Source organism: Anomalospiza imberbis, chromosome 2 (assembly GCF_031753505.1).
Source record: "Anomalospiza imberbis isolate Cuckoo-Finch-1a 21T00152 chromosome 2, ASM3175350v1, whole genome shotgun sequence".
Lineage (NCBI taxonomy): Eukaryota > Metazoa > Chordata > Aves > Passeriformes > Viduidae > Anomalospiza > Anomalospiza imberbis.
The window spans coordinates 61,911,425-61,926,217 of record NC_089682.1 but is presented as its reverse complement, the minus strand read 5'-3'; the positions used below and the strand labels follow the sequence as shown (position 1 = coordinate 61,926,217).

Sequence of the window (14,793 nt, the reverse complement as noted above, 5' to 3'; positions counted from 1 at the left end):
GATGTCAGTACCTGCCCTCAGTGAAAGACTATGAGCAGGAAGTCTTGCTCACACAACAGCGAGCTTGATGTCAGCTTTCAATAAATAATAAACAACCTATTTACAATGTCTTGTTCTTGTGAGATGGGAGGTGAGTTAGTCATTTTGCACACAATTTTAGGAACAGAGCTAATGAAACCCATTTGTTCCATTGCTACTCTGCACATTTATTTAAAAATCACAAATTAACTGTGTGCTGTGACCTCTTACATGGTACATCCAATCACATGTAAAGGCCAGATTGAAACTTTAAGGAAAGGTATTAGCTTTGTTTTCCTCTAAAAACGCAGGAATAGGAGTATACATTAGAGAGGATGGAAAATATGACAGCAAAAAATGTACTAAGAAAATAAAATTTGCTTTTGCAATATATGCAGTGAAAGCTGAAGTTATTGTTGGTTGTTTTGTTATTTTCATTCTTTCCTTTTCATTGCTTCCTTTTACATGGGCGCACGTTTTTTTATCACTCAGTGCTTCTGTGACAGACGTGAGGGTTCTTCTGTACTATCTTAAGAGCTTTTTAAAAAATACATGCTCCTACAATGAAAAAGGTAGATATATTCTCACAAACACAGGTTAAACTACATAGAGACAGTCAAAACCTGAGGTTTTCATTGGGTAGAAGGAAGTTGATGCAGGCTTTCTCAATAAACCTTAGAGATAAATTACATTAAGAATTGCTTACAATAAAGCTACACATCTGCTTTATTATACAGTTCTCTACAAGAAAAGAGCCTGGAAACACTGATGCTCTTGCCATAAAGTATTCCTTAGTGTGCCTCATTATACCAAGAATAACCATTACATTGGTCCTAGAGTACTTTTTAGAGAAATATGTTTACTTAAAAGTGTCTTTTCAAAATTTTACTTCATTTGCAGATTCATTGTTCTGGTCTTTTCCTCACAGAGCTGAAAACTGTTGTGTTTACAACTTAAGGCTCTTTTTTGCAAAGGAAAAAATATTTGATCAAATTATTAACAAGAAGGCATTTACTGGGGCACATCAACCTTTCACATTACCTTTGCAATAAAGAAAATTTGCCCAGACCTCATAACTTAGAACAATAATAACAACAGTTACACAAAAATAGTTATAGTACCCTAGCTATATTGTACATGTAGCTCTTATCAGTGCTTTCTCAGAACAGTCACCATTAAATATTAATATTAGCACAGAAAGTGAAAATTAGGTGACAACACTAGGATGCATTTTTTTGTCTATCATAACTCTGTTTATTCCTTTTAATATATGTGTAGTACAAATTATACATTTATTAACTTTCTTAAATGGAACATTTTAAATAAAAAGCATACTTTTCATCTGTACCAACTGCTCTTTGTATGTCCTTAATTATTTCGCTGAAGATAAAAGGGAAGTATGTAGCTGAACCTGAAAGTTCAGAGGCATTATGCACACAAATGGAAAGGTGGGTCTTTGGAAACTATCACAAAGAGAAGACAACTGTGAAGAAAAACGACCAATAAATACCATTCTTCCAATAGTTAAGGAACAGTGAAAAGACCCATAAAAGCCAAAGACATTTCTAAAGCATGATCCTGGAATGCACAATAGCAAAAGAGATATGAACAGGTGTGAAAAATACTGAGAGACCTGCAAGAGATCTTATAGATAAAGAGGAACAACTTGAAATGAGTGCAATGAAAAATGAGAAAAAAAGATTAACAGATCTGATCTTTGCACGAGCTGTGGTAATAGTGAAGTGGAGAAAAGCTAATGAGTCAAAGGTGCAAAAGAAAAGCAGCCTGCATTGATCAATGTAATGTGAGAGGAAAGACATGGCTATGTGCAAAGCAAAAGAAGCTTCCAAAACTTGTATTAAGAAAGTAGCAGTATTTGAATATTTCTTACTGGATAAGGCACAAAGAGCAGAAATGTCTAATACGTGAGTGACCGGAAGGAAAAGGATTTTTTTTAAATAGTGATAAAGAAGAAGATTCATAAGGAAAGATAAGAAGCACTGGACATCATCTAAAATGACCAGTGGAAACGTGCCAGAAGTGGCACCAATGAGAGCATTGCAAGGGGACTGCAATGGGAAAAGTCAAGACTGCAAGGGGAAAGTCAAGAACAGACAGGAACAAGGGTGAACAAGACAAAAATATTTGCTCTTTTTCTGAACTGAACATTCTGTTACTGAATTCTTCTGATGTCCCCAATCTCAGAAAAATTGCATGTTACTTCTTTACACCTCCTCATTGCCAAAGCATGATTTTCCTCTTTTATATCTAGAAGTGCTGGGGGTTTTATTTTGTTTAGTTTTGCGTGTTTTTTTTAATCTGCTATGCAATTTCAATTACTTGCAATTGCCTGAATGCCTTCTTAGGCACCATACTGGAAATTGCACTCTTACATCAAAATAAAGCCTATTCCAACTGAGATGAGAGTAAATGCAACACTGAAAATTCACAAGCCATCTACAATTGACTTTATGGGGAAGAGGCAAAAATATTTTAATAACAGTAAATGAATGCAGCAGCATGCCTGAAGTAAATTTCATCATTGCTAATTTGCTTCTTAATAGCTTTTTCTGTTAATCAGTACTCTCAAAAAAAAAAAAAAAAAAAAAAAAGTCCAGTCATTTTCATTATGGTCAAAGCTCTTGAGTTTTTTCTCTTTTGAAACCTTTTTGAAAAATGTATTGTCCTTCCTCTTTCCCTATTTCTCCACATAATTTTTAAGGCAAAAATTAGAATGAAAATGGAAAGACAGTCTGAGAAGCAGCACTTGTCCACTCAAGAATGTTTTTGAAAACCTCCTCAAATCTAAAATTTTTTGACCAATATATGTTTGCATATTGATAAGCAATAAAATACATTAACCTTATTTCTCTTAGTCAAAACTGAGACATTGCATTACAAGATTTTAAAAAAATTCCTTTATTAATTAGACCACAGAAAAATGGTTCAAGCTGTAAAGTTTCCTGAAAGAAAAATTAAGCTGGTTTTAAATTATTCCTCAAGTTTCCTATGTACATGGTGCTGTGCAAAAATATTTGCAATCATTTTCTTTTCAACTCAGAAATCATTCTTCACAGTCATGCCTTTATGCAATTCTCCACGCTGTTGCCTATTAGTCTCTTTTATTCTGAATAAAGCATGAATTATGCTTTTTAAAATAGATTTGTAAGCCCATAACCAAGACTGCAAATATTTTTGCACAGCACCATGTACATAAGAAGCTGGAGGAATAATTTAAAACCCACTTAATTTTTCTTTCAGGAAACTTTACAGCTTGAACCATTTTTATGTGGTCTAATTAATAAAGGGATTATTGAATAAATTGAAGAGCAAAGTAGGAAGAAGAAGACTCTTTGGGTATCTTTCTTTTAGTCTTCCAGTAAAGAGTAGTTGATATTAAAACATGCAAGCAGACTTTCCAACTCACACTAAAGGTAACCATGTAATCTGTCTTCTGATAAGCACTGGGTGAAAAAACATGCTCATTTCCAAAGTTCTCTTTCTGCAACCAGCAATTTTTTAGTTCAGGGATTTCCTGAGCCAAAATAAATTCTTTTTGTAGAGAAAAGGTGTTTGATGTTCAGTTCCTCCTCAAATATGAATTACAGTAACATTTCAGCATGTATTCTTTCTTCCCACCTCACACACATTGGAATGCAGGACCTTAATAAACAGTTCTCACACTCTGAAAAACACACTCCCATGCTAGAAAGAGAAGTCTCAGGTTGTCTCACAGGTTAACTGCATCCAGAAGGACACACAACCCATTTTCTCAGAACTGTCTGCCTTACACAGACACAGAAGCAGGAGAGAGGGCAGGCTGGGAAGTAGGTGACACAGTTTGGAAAACAACTGCAGGCAGAAGTGATCCTCCGCTCAGCCAACCTGGAGCTTTTCAAGCCTCAACTACGTGACTGACTGACAGCTGCTCACGACTTTGTGCTGAGCTGAGCAGAGCTCAGGGCTGGCACAAGGCAGTAGCTGCATGAAAAAAGTTCCAGGCACACAGATGGCCCAAGCCAGAAAAGCAATTAAACACAATAGGGTTCTGCTGGATCAGGACTTTTGGTATCACCCAAAATAATGTATATTGGTATCTGTACAGTAAAACTTCTTAGACAAAAGCACTCCTCACTTTCTGGCCTAACATACTGATTGATAATCTGTGTTTCACTATGGATCTTCTCCCTTCTTTCTTTGCAGTGTCCTTCAGAAAGGAAAAAGTCACCTCTTGCAGGGTGTCTTAGCTGTTAGTCCATGACACACAGCCAGATTCTTTCAAAAAGAATCTGCCAAATTGTTTAGGGTGTTTTCTGCTCTAATATTTTCTAGGACCTTCTACAACAGCACTATCTCTAAATCCTAACATATGCCTTACACAGGACATTTACTTGTAAAATGTTTTAATGTAAAATAGACTCTCCAGAGCTCAGAGGTCTAAAATCAGGGCCACACACCAGTGAGTCAATGTGCCTTTCTGATCCTTCAGAGGACTGCAAGTTGATAGGACTGACAGCTATGTCCTGACATATGCTTTAGTGTGTGGGTTATCTGTATTCTTAGATAGATTTATAAATATCACAGTGCCTTTCTGGAAAGGGACATATGACAGTACAGCTCACTACAGAATTGTTGCCAAGGAACAGACCTGCTCAGAGGAAAATTTAGATCACTTGAATTTCACAAGGTGTTCTATAGAACTAAACTACAGGATAAATTCCACCCCACCCCCCCCACTGGAATATTATTTGGAGAAATAAACACTGAACTTCTTTTCTAAACAGAATTTCCTAGATTTTTTACTCAAAGAATTATTTGACCCATCTGAAGCAAAACACACAGCAAATTATACAAGGACAATGAAAAATAAAGTTATAAACTAATAAAGAGTGAATGCTTTGGGATCAATAAATCCACTTTAAGTAGTTATTGGGTAAGGCAATCATGTGGTTTGTGCAAAAGAGATGCAATTAAATGATAACCAGTGTGATGCACATTGCATATGTACATCCCTGGGCTGTGGTCTTGGCATACAGTCATTTCTACTGAATGTGGGAAAAGGAGCTATGAATCATTCCTACATAAAGAAGCCCTAGACTTGAAGGATGAAATTATTTCTCTCTTTCCTTTGAAGTTCTTCCACTATGATCTAAGCTAGCCCTGCTTTGAATAGTGGTTGGATTAGTTAACCTCCAGAGGTTCCTTGCAGCTTCCTTTATATCATAACTCTATTTCATATCCTGTGTTGAAAAATTATACACCTGTGAGTCTCCATCAGCAGTATGAGGTAGAATTAGATGAAGTACAAACAAAAACAAAGACTCAGACTAGTTTTGGGAACTCATTAGTTCTAGCATCAAAGGGAAGTTTACACTGGGGCAAGTTATTTTTGAACCAGATGGGATCATGTGAATTCACTATGGCACTGCTCAGCGTCTAGGTTAGAAGAGGATTTGGGTCATCTGTAAGGAAACTTCTGACCTGAAATTATTTACTGGAGGGCATTCTGAGTGGAGAGGTGGGTGTTAAATGACGTAAATGAGAATTTTCAGTGCTGCTAAACAGAAAAATAAAACCTATATCCTTCCCTATGGTACTGAAGAAGAAACATTAAAGTTAATGTGCTTCTTCATGAGCTGCTTCTCACTCCCCAGTAAAACATTGCATTTCATTGTTGATGGGGCATTTAATCAAAAACACCTTTTATTGTTTTCTTTAAATAGTAATTTCCACAGTAGGAATTTAATTACTGTGTGAACCTGTGTGTTCAGGCACTTAAAAAAGAGCTAATCACTCACACAAGCCCACATGGCAGTGGAGGATTTTTCCCAGCTTCCCCACCACTAACACCCAAAAAAGAAAAATATTCATCAGAAAGTTCTCTTTGATCCCTAGTGTAGGAGGACATCTTTGTCTCACAGTGCCATCATATGACATATACTGAATGGATTGGGTGATACTTTAACAAGGATAAATGACACATGCTCAAAATATTTAAGGGAACAAAAAAAAAAACTGTATTGGAAAAAAAATAGTTTGACCTAAGTGTTTTAACCTTAAGAATCCATTTTGATACTTTTGCTAATTTAGTAATTTAAGGTAAATTTCACCTAATTGCAACCACCTAGAAGTTAGCCAATTCATTTAAGTTAGGTTTCTAGACTCCTGCTAAAAACAGGAGGTAAATAACCTCAGGGCTGCAATTTTTCATATTTCGAAATTGGCACACAGGAGAGGCTGAATCATTCGCTCCTGAAGCTGTCTAACTCTCCTGGTGGAACAGAGAGGGACATTTAATGGTAAGTTTAACCTGGACACCTCATAAACAGACAGCTAAAGAAAAGTGAGATGAATTCAACTCTCAGCCTGGCAAGGTTGACACACTTTTACGTATCTGTAAAATGAGCTACACTCTTGTGCGTAAATCATCAAAAATACTTGTGTTGATGGATGGGACCCTATCAGAAGATCATTCTATTTGTAGAACTGCAGAAATTTCTTCAGATGTTTCAATGTAACAGTCTTTGAATCTAGACTGCAGTCTTTGAAACTGTAAAATGAAATGACCTTTCAATGCAGAGTCATGTTTCATCTTTTGACCACAGTACATGTTCTTACACATCAACGAAAGTCAGATTGATCTGCTTTGGGAAGAGCACGGACCAATCAACAAGGATCAGAGCAGCTTTTAAATAGAACCACCGATCTGTAACAATCTTACAGTTTTACTTCTAGAAGCAACCTTATCTAGCCCCTACAATAATGATGTATCAGAATCTCCCCAATAGCTCCCACACTATTAATGAAACTTAAATTGTTGCAGATGTCATTTAAACCTCTACCACCACAAGGAATGTTAATACTTTTTGCATGAAAAAGAGATACATTTTAAGCGTGTAGTTTCTACAGGATGCCCCAGGTTCTTGCAATAAATACCAAGGCAGACATAATCAAAATAAAGAAATTATTAAACTCCCTGCTCCATATGGACACTGTAGACATGACAAAAGAAAAAAAATCAGTGGGTCGGGCTTTAAAAATGTACCTGTTTTTAAGATGGGAAAAGCAGACAGACTGCTTCCTTCAGCACTTCTCTGTCTAACAATACAGCCAATTAAATTGTTCAAGAAATGACTGGATGTTGCACTTAGTGCTATGGTCTAGTTGACAAGGTGGTGATCAGACAAATCTGGTTGGACTCAACAGTCCAAGAGGTCTTTTCCAACATAAATGATTCTGTGTGATTCTGTGACTCTGTGATATAGACAAATACCTGAAACAAGTCAATATATGCCCCCTTTTGAAACAGTAAATCAAGGAATGACCATATGAAAGACAAAAGGCTAAGGAAACACCAAGCTTTGTAGAAAGACAGAGTAGAATTGCAGGCTGTAATAGCTAAAAAATAGTTTGCTTCCTTGTGAAGAAACCTAAGACACTGCTACCATCATAGAGACTTGAATACTAAATGTGCAACAGAACAACTTGTTCTCATGCTCAAATAAAAAAATTAAGTAACAAATCTGCCTGTAAAGTAAAGAAAGTTTCCATATTACAGCTGGGACATAGAGATATTTTATACCTTATAGGTTCCAATGTTTGAACAGCTCACTGTATTAGATAATCATTAAGTACCTCACTCTAAAATGATAATGCTGCTGTGTTCTTTTGCTTGTTCACCAGTTTGATTTTAAGAACTGCAATTTCTATAGACTGAACACAAGACAATATAAGATTATGACTATGATTTTTGCAAAATTTACCCAACTCTTATCCTGGAGCAAACCTCCACAGTTGGCAGTGGCAATTGCATACAAAGGGAAATGAGGCTCTGTGACTGTATGGATCCTATAAATAAGAGACCAAAAGACTTCACCTTGCCAATAATGGGGAAGGGGTTTATTAATACTCCTTATTGCCTTTGTACTTCACCATCACAAAGCTGCAGATCTTTGCAGGGAAAGTGAATTTCCTCCTCATTGAGTTCAAAATACACATTCACATAAAATGATTTTTCTGAAGCCTTTCAGACAGGAAAATCCAGAGAGTTGTGAATATCTACTTCATACAACAAAGGCAATTAGCACAAAGAGAAAGGCAGCTGGTTTGCACAGAACTGAGGATTTGAGCAAATTATCTAAGCATTTAGTTCGTCTCCTGATTCCTGTATAGACAGCACTTCAGCAATTCAATCAAACTTTCTTGACACCAAAAAACAAATAATAACAATAGCTATGATCAGAACTCAGAGTATTCTGTACAGCTCTGTAACCTTCACTGAAAATCTAGGTTTAAAAAAGGACATTTGTAAATAAATTCGTTAATGAAATTAATGAAAAATTACTCTGTGGCTCATACAAAATGTAGCATTCTCTATTCCTAGATTTAAGGTGGAAATCTACAAGCAATATTTGATGGTTATTGAACATTACATGTACCATGAATAGCAATGAGATACTATTTCACTGTTTGTTTAAATTGCTTCAGAGAAAATTCTTAACTTCACTACAATTTAAAGAAGATGATTCAAGATAAATTTGAATGTTCTGGTGTTTTCGTGACTAGAAAGATTCTGATCTTATTTTCAAAAAAATTAGCAAATGAAGGCCTGATGATGTCAAGAATATGACAAAACCCAAATAGAGACTAATTGCTCTCAGATGAAGGTGAATCACTTATGGGAAGGAAAGATTTCAATGTTCAGTCTAATGACTTTCCTTCATTTCATTCAATGATTTCTCCCACTGTGTCTAACACTCATCCCTCTCTTAGAGACACACTGACAAAGAACAAAGCATGGCAACACATACAGTTGGTTTTGGCTTGTAATTTCTATAAAAATAGCAATCTTAATGCATATATTTTAATAATTCCTTTTCTGTAGGTTATGCATTTTGCAATTGCAAAAAATTAAACATTAATATGCTTAGCCAAGATTATCTCTGCCCACCTTCACCAGCTTTTATCAATTAATTTCTATTTTTATAATCCACAAACATAGAGACAAAAATTTAAGCGTACTTATGGTAGTATTTGTGTAAGACCAGAAAAGAAAGCCAGAGACTTTAAATCTCAATTATCCTTTCATGTTCTTTTGAAAATGTAAAACTAATCTAGTTTGGGAGGCAGTAGAAGAAGATAGTATGGCATATCTTCAACTTCCTTGTTTGTCACTGCTCTCCAGCCAACCTTTAATGACACTAACTGGGTGCATTTGGCTGCTGAGGGGCACAGACCCCCAGCCCTGGATTTTGCTAATCCAGCATACTCATTGCTTGCTTCTTTCCTGCTGTTGCTCTCAACTGATTATGCTTTATTTGAAACTTTTCCAGTCAAATTCTTCAACCAAGAAGTGGGCGAAGAATCTCGCTTGGTGCAACCTTTTTTAACAAGTCCCTTAGCTCTAAGTCTCATTCTATACTCCTTTCCTCCCAAATGCATGCAAGATATGTTTTCATGAAAAGCATCCCTTTATTTTTTGGTGCCTTGTTCTTTATCAGTGTGTCTGAGAGGAACATGACTGGGAATATTAAATCATGAATATTTGATAATTTTTATTTGTATTTAACTTGAGTTGAAATTTGTGTATAAATGAAATAAAGTAGATGAAATCTCACTCAGTTGTGTGTAATAAATACATTTCAGCATAACTTATTTTTATTTATTGTATTTGTTAATGATCTGCAATAAACAACACACAATGCAAGTAAACAGATCCCGCAAATTGAATGCATCTAGAAATATACTCTGAATTAAAAATACACAATTATGGAGAGAAAGCTGGGAAATTCTGAGCAAAGCTCAAAATGAACTTGAGATAGCATGCAATCTTGCCACATGAAAGAAGTAATCTGTGGTTATGAACATCATCTGACACCTATAGTTCCATCCTACATAATTCTAGTCAACCTCACCAAGCCTATTAAGTTAAAATGTAGGTACTGTCAACAGCTGTGATTTCTGAAAAGATCAAGAATCTCTTCAGAAAGGATCTGATTAGAGGGAAACTAAAAATCTGTAAATACTTACAGCTTGGCTAATTATTACTCAATAGGGGAAGTGTAGAAATCATCTACAAGTATGTGCAAGATGTAAATATCAAAGAGGGACATATGGTCATAGGGACACAAATAGAAATACAACAATTTAAATGAAGACATAGGTGAATATCCAGCTTATCTAGGCCTAAATAGACTGTACTGCATGACAAATACAGGTTTTTTAGGTAAATGTGCAAAGGTACATCATTTTATTACAGCACTACTGAAACACTGGAAAACACATTGTGAGGATGTTGAGAGGAAGATGGACAGGATGCATTAACATATGTGTGTCTTTTTTAACTCTAACATCATACTGCATTGAAGGACAACTAAATAAAAAGTGGTGTTACATTTGAGGGTTTCAAATGACTGCTGCAAAGTCTGTTTTCCTGTCATCCTTAAGAACAGATGGGGTGGGAGAAATATTTTTTAATGTTCTGAAGCCACTTAAAAAACCAAAATTTTGAATTTCAGCTCAAAGAGAAATTGTGTACATTGGTTGACACTGTCATTAGAATTTTACTAAAATTTAAAAAATGAAGACAGCAGCAGTGCTGAACCAATTTTACTCATGCTATAAACTCTGATATTTAACTTCCTTTTTGTAATAATCATACGATGATCAATGTCAACAGTATACTTTGCAGTATCAAGCACACACCATGAATAGCAAAACAGTGTAAGCTTGACAGAAAATGTAAGTTTTTAGACAGTCATCCTTTCATGATGGACTGTCAGTTCTGGTACCACACTGCAATCATATCTAGTCATGCTATTTTGGCATTGGTCTGCTCCTCATCACAGATGATCACAGCTAAGCTTCCTGTGGATAACTATCAAAACAGTTTCACAGGAAATACCTTGGCAGTTGCACATTCAGCCTCCGTGAGAATGACAGGAAGAATCACCTCACTAAAGAGCAGCAACCTCCAAAGTTGCTCCAAACAACATAGTGGTTGTGCTTTGAAACCATTCTACATGGTTTTGAAGCACCTGCCCCAACTGTCCCTATTTACTCTACATTGCTTCACTTTAAAAAATGTTTTTTTCTGCATGAACTAGAACCCTGTTAAAGGAAATTAAAACAGTAGCTCTTCTCAAGATGTACACCAAAGTTAAGGCAAACTTTTATGGGCATATCAGTTTGTACATCAACATTTGATCTTTCAGATTTGTGGAGGCATTTAGTATGGTAGAGACTTCTAGTATGAAGAATAAAATCACTTCAAGTAAAAATCTAAAAACATTAAGCATAGATGCAAGGGCCTCAGCATAAACTCCATTAATCCACCAATCCTTTTCAGTTGCAGTGATCTACTTGAAGAGCTGGCACACTTATTGTGCCATGAGTGACAGGGCAAAACCAAAACTAACTATGTTACATTAACCTTTCACACCTGTGAACATAAATTTAAAAATTTAGTTGCTAAAATTCTAATCAGTGACTGACATTCTATAACAATAAATATATTACCAAGTAAAAAAGTTATGGGTCTCTTAGAAATGTTCTAAGGACTGAAATGTAAATTTTAATTAGAATGGTAAGGTTCATGAAATTAAGAGATTCACTTACATAAAAATGCTGTAGATTATCTTTGAATGAAATTAGTCAAAACATATTTAAGATTTCTCATTGCAGAAATGTTTCAATCCCAGAAGCTTCCCACACTAAGGGTTTGGCTTCATATACTTCAAAGCTGTAGCATGTTAAATTCCAATTAATTCATAAAGGGTAGGCAGTGTGTGTACAAAAGATACTTGCAACAAAAGACTGCATTATGGTGTGTCTCAAAGCTCATTATAAAGCAGCTACTACAGTGGACTGTGTCTAATAAGTCACCACAATTTTTCTTCATTTAGTGTTACTTAGAAATTGATCTTGGTTTGTAAGCAAATTCAGAGAATCCTAATTTACTTCTAGTAATCCCCATGGGAAAGATGAATAATGTACAGACTACATTTTCCACAGACACCATTCCCTATTGTAGAATTGTGGGAAGAGTAATGAAAACTCTTTTCCTTTTCTCTGAAATAAATTAATTATTTTCTATAGAAATAAATAGAAGATTTCGTCAAATCAAAAACCATCCAAATTCATGCAGCTGAACTTAATACACAAATTTGAGCAAACAGAAGCAGATGTCCTTTAAAGTGTGCATTTTATTAACATCTCTAAATCATTGAACAATGTATCTCAACAGACATGCATTTTTTTTACAAATTATGCTTATATGTGAAGAACCTGCTAACAAGGAAGTACACTTCCACATTAATCATGAGGAAATGTTGCCAAGCAAACACAAGTTATTTGTATCTCTAATTTCTGCCACACAGAGAAAGGCTATTTTTAAATTTGGAATACCTTTAAAGCTATAACCTGCACTGTACATTTCAGTGAGGCACACAGACTCCAAGCTGTGTTGAGATAAGGTTGTTCAGATCTGACCCAATACAGCCATAGAATCACAGCACTGCTGCTGGGTCAGTCCAAGGAGGACTGTCCTGGCACAAACCATAGCAGTGCTCAATATCCATAAAACATTGTCAGAAATGACAAATGAAGAATAATAGCTTTCCAGTAATTGCTTCCAACCAGCTCTTCTGAGTCTTCTGAGGTAAGAATACATCACCTTCTTCTGAGTTCCATTTCTGTGACGCCCTCACTAGATTGTTATGGCTGCTCAAACTAACTGGAGCAAACCAGAAGAGGTAACTGATATTTGCCTGTCCCTGAGTTCCAGAATATTCCTGGTCATCTTTCTTTGCAGCAGATTTTTCAAAGCTATGCACTGAGTGGATTCCTCAAATGTTCATGGGACTGAAGGGAGGGTTTGTTGTAACCTTCAGGCACTAATTGATGACAGCTTACTTGACTGCATCTCCTCTTTCCTTGGTCTGCCCTCCTGGCTGTAAGTATAAGGTTCTGCTAACCTCTAACTCCACGGTAAGAGTCCCTTTTTCCCTCTGCAAAGCCTTGATTTTATTTAAATGAAGCAATTCATTACACAATTAGCATACAGTGAATTTTAAAATATTTTTCATAAGAATGGAATCAGTTCTGTTCAACCTGGAGACATCTGGAAACCTTCCCCAAAAATTATTTCTAAAAGTAAACAGTTTTGAAAATGTGTCATTTTTGTGCAGGTCACAAGTGGTGCTTCTGACGTCACCTCAGTGCAGTCCTAGAGAGTTTAAAACAGAAGGTAGCATCAAAGCACATGATTTAGATCACTGCTTTTCCACCCAGTTAGCCCTGTGCTGACACCCACAGCTGACAGCATGCTGCATCAGAACTGGATTACACACAGAGCAGTGTTCAAACCTTGTTAGTGAACTATCACTGACTCAAAAGATGCCTGGAAAAGAATTTGGGTCAAAGGCAGTGTAGGACAGCAGAGGGCAATGCAAGCTGGTGAGTGGACAGTATGCTGTGGGATGCTTAGGATGCCTGGGTTTAAGAAGAACAGCAGTTGGGAAGGGAAGAGGGACCTGTGGCAGTTAAGGCTGTGACACAAGATAAAACACAGGCCTTCCTCAAGGCATCCATGGCAAGGACAACAATATGTGTTCGTCCACACCAAGCCACAGTGATCCTAAATGCTGGAGCTACCAAATCCTAAAGGCCATAACTAATATGTCTGGGCATAACTACACGGAGCAAAAGAGAATCTCACTTAGAGAAAATGACTTAAAAGCAAAATTCAAGACAAGACAAAATGAACAGGAAAGGAGGAGTGTGGAGCAAGGGGACCAGTGACAGTTAAGTTTTGGTATGCTAAGCCCAGAGTGAAACATGGCAGTAGCAGAAAAATATGCACATCTGTTTTTCATGCAACAATAAGAATTCCAGATGTGTCACAGTATCCATGGGAAAACTGTAATTCCTCCAATGGTACTGGGCTATAAAGGTATCAACTTCTGTTAATCCAAACTAATGACAGAACACAAGTAATTTTCGAACCTTGCCCAACTAAATTGTCAATATGCTCAGAAAGTAATTGCATCTGGATTATTCATAACATTGTCATGAGAGTCGAAGACACATCAGGAGATGGGCTTAGCAATGTTTGCAAACAGAGTGAATTCAAGTGAATGCTTTACATAGAGAGCAACCCCATATTCACATATGCATGGACACACATCCTACTGAGGAAGCCACAATTCCAGTTAAGATTTGCTCTTTGCTAGTGTTCTTGGAAAGGCAGCAACAGAAAAACTGTTATTACAGGCATCTCAGAAATTTCCACAAATTTCAGTGCTTTCTACAGCCTGTAAACTTGCTATTCAGTTCTTAAGCATGCAAATTTGCTGTTCAGAGTTGTCTTTCCTATTGGCTTCTTGTTCCTTTTCCATTTCTGTGGAGGAGAGAATGAATGTATACACAGGAGAATTTTCAGGAAGCCATCAGAGTTCCATATTGCTTTCTGATCTTCAGAAGACCAAACTAAAAGCAGTCATCCAGTGCAGTATGGTCATAGCTCCAAACAGAGGCATTTACAATGTAATTTTTTGGCATTCGGATGCCCACTAAGCATACAAGAGATTCGAAAACATGTATTTATTTCTCACTTTCCAATTTCTCAAAAACACATTTTGATTCTTCTTGCAAAACATTATTCAAAGTTTAGATTTCATTTTAATATTAGTGTTATGTGGGCTGTGCATTGATGATTCTTGCTGTTAGGGTTAGCAAGAAAAACAGTTTTGTGCACATTGCATTTTTAAACATCTT

General features: G+C 36.3%; 1 protein-coding gene across 1 annotated transcript in view; it reads right to left on the bottom strand.

Annotated features, from left to right (window-relative positions):
- The window catches only part of GUCY1A2 (guanylate cyclase 1 soluble subunit alpha 2), a 137,414-nt gene that overhangs the window by 13,055 nt on the left and 109,566 nt on the right, over positions 1 to 14,793 (bottom strand). The gene's annotated exons all lie outside the window — the stretch shown is intronic.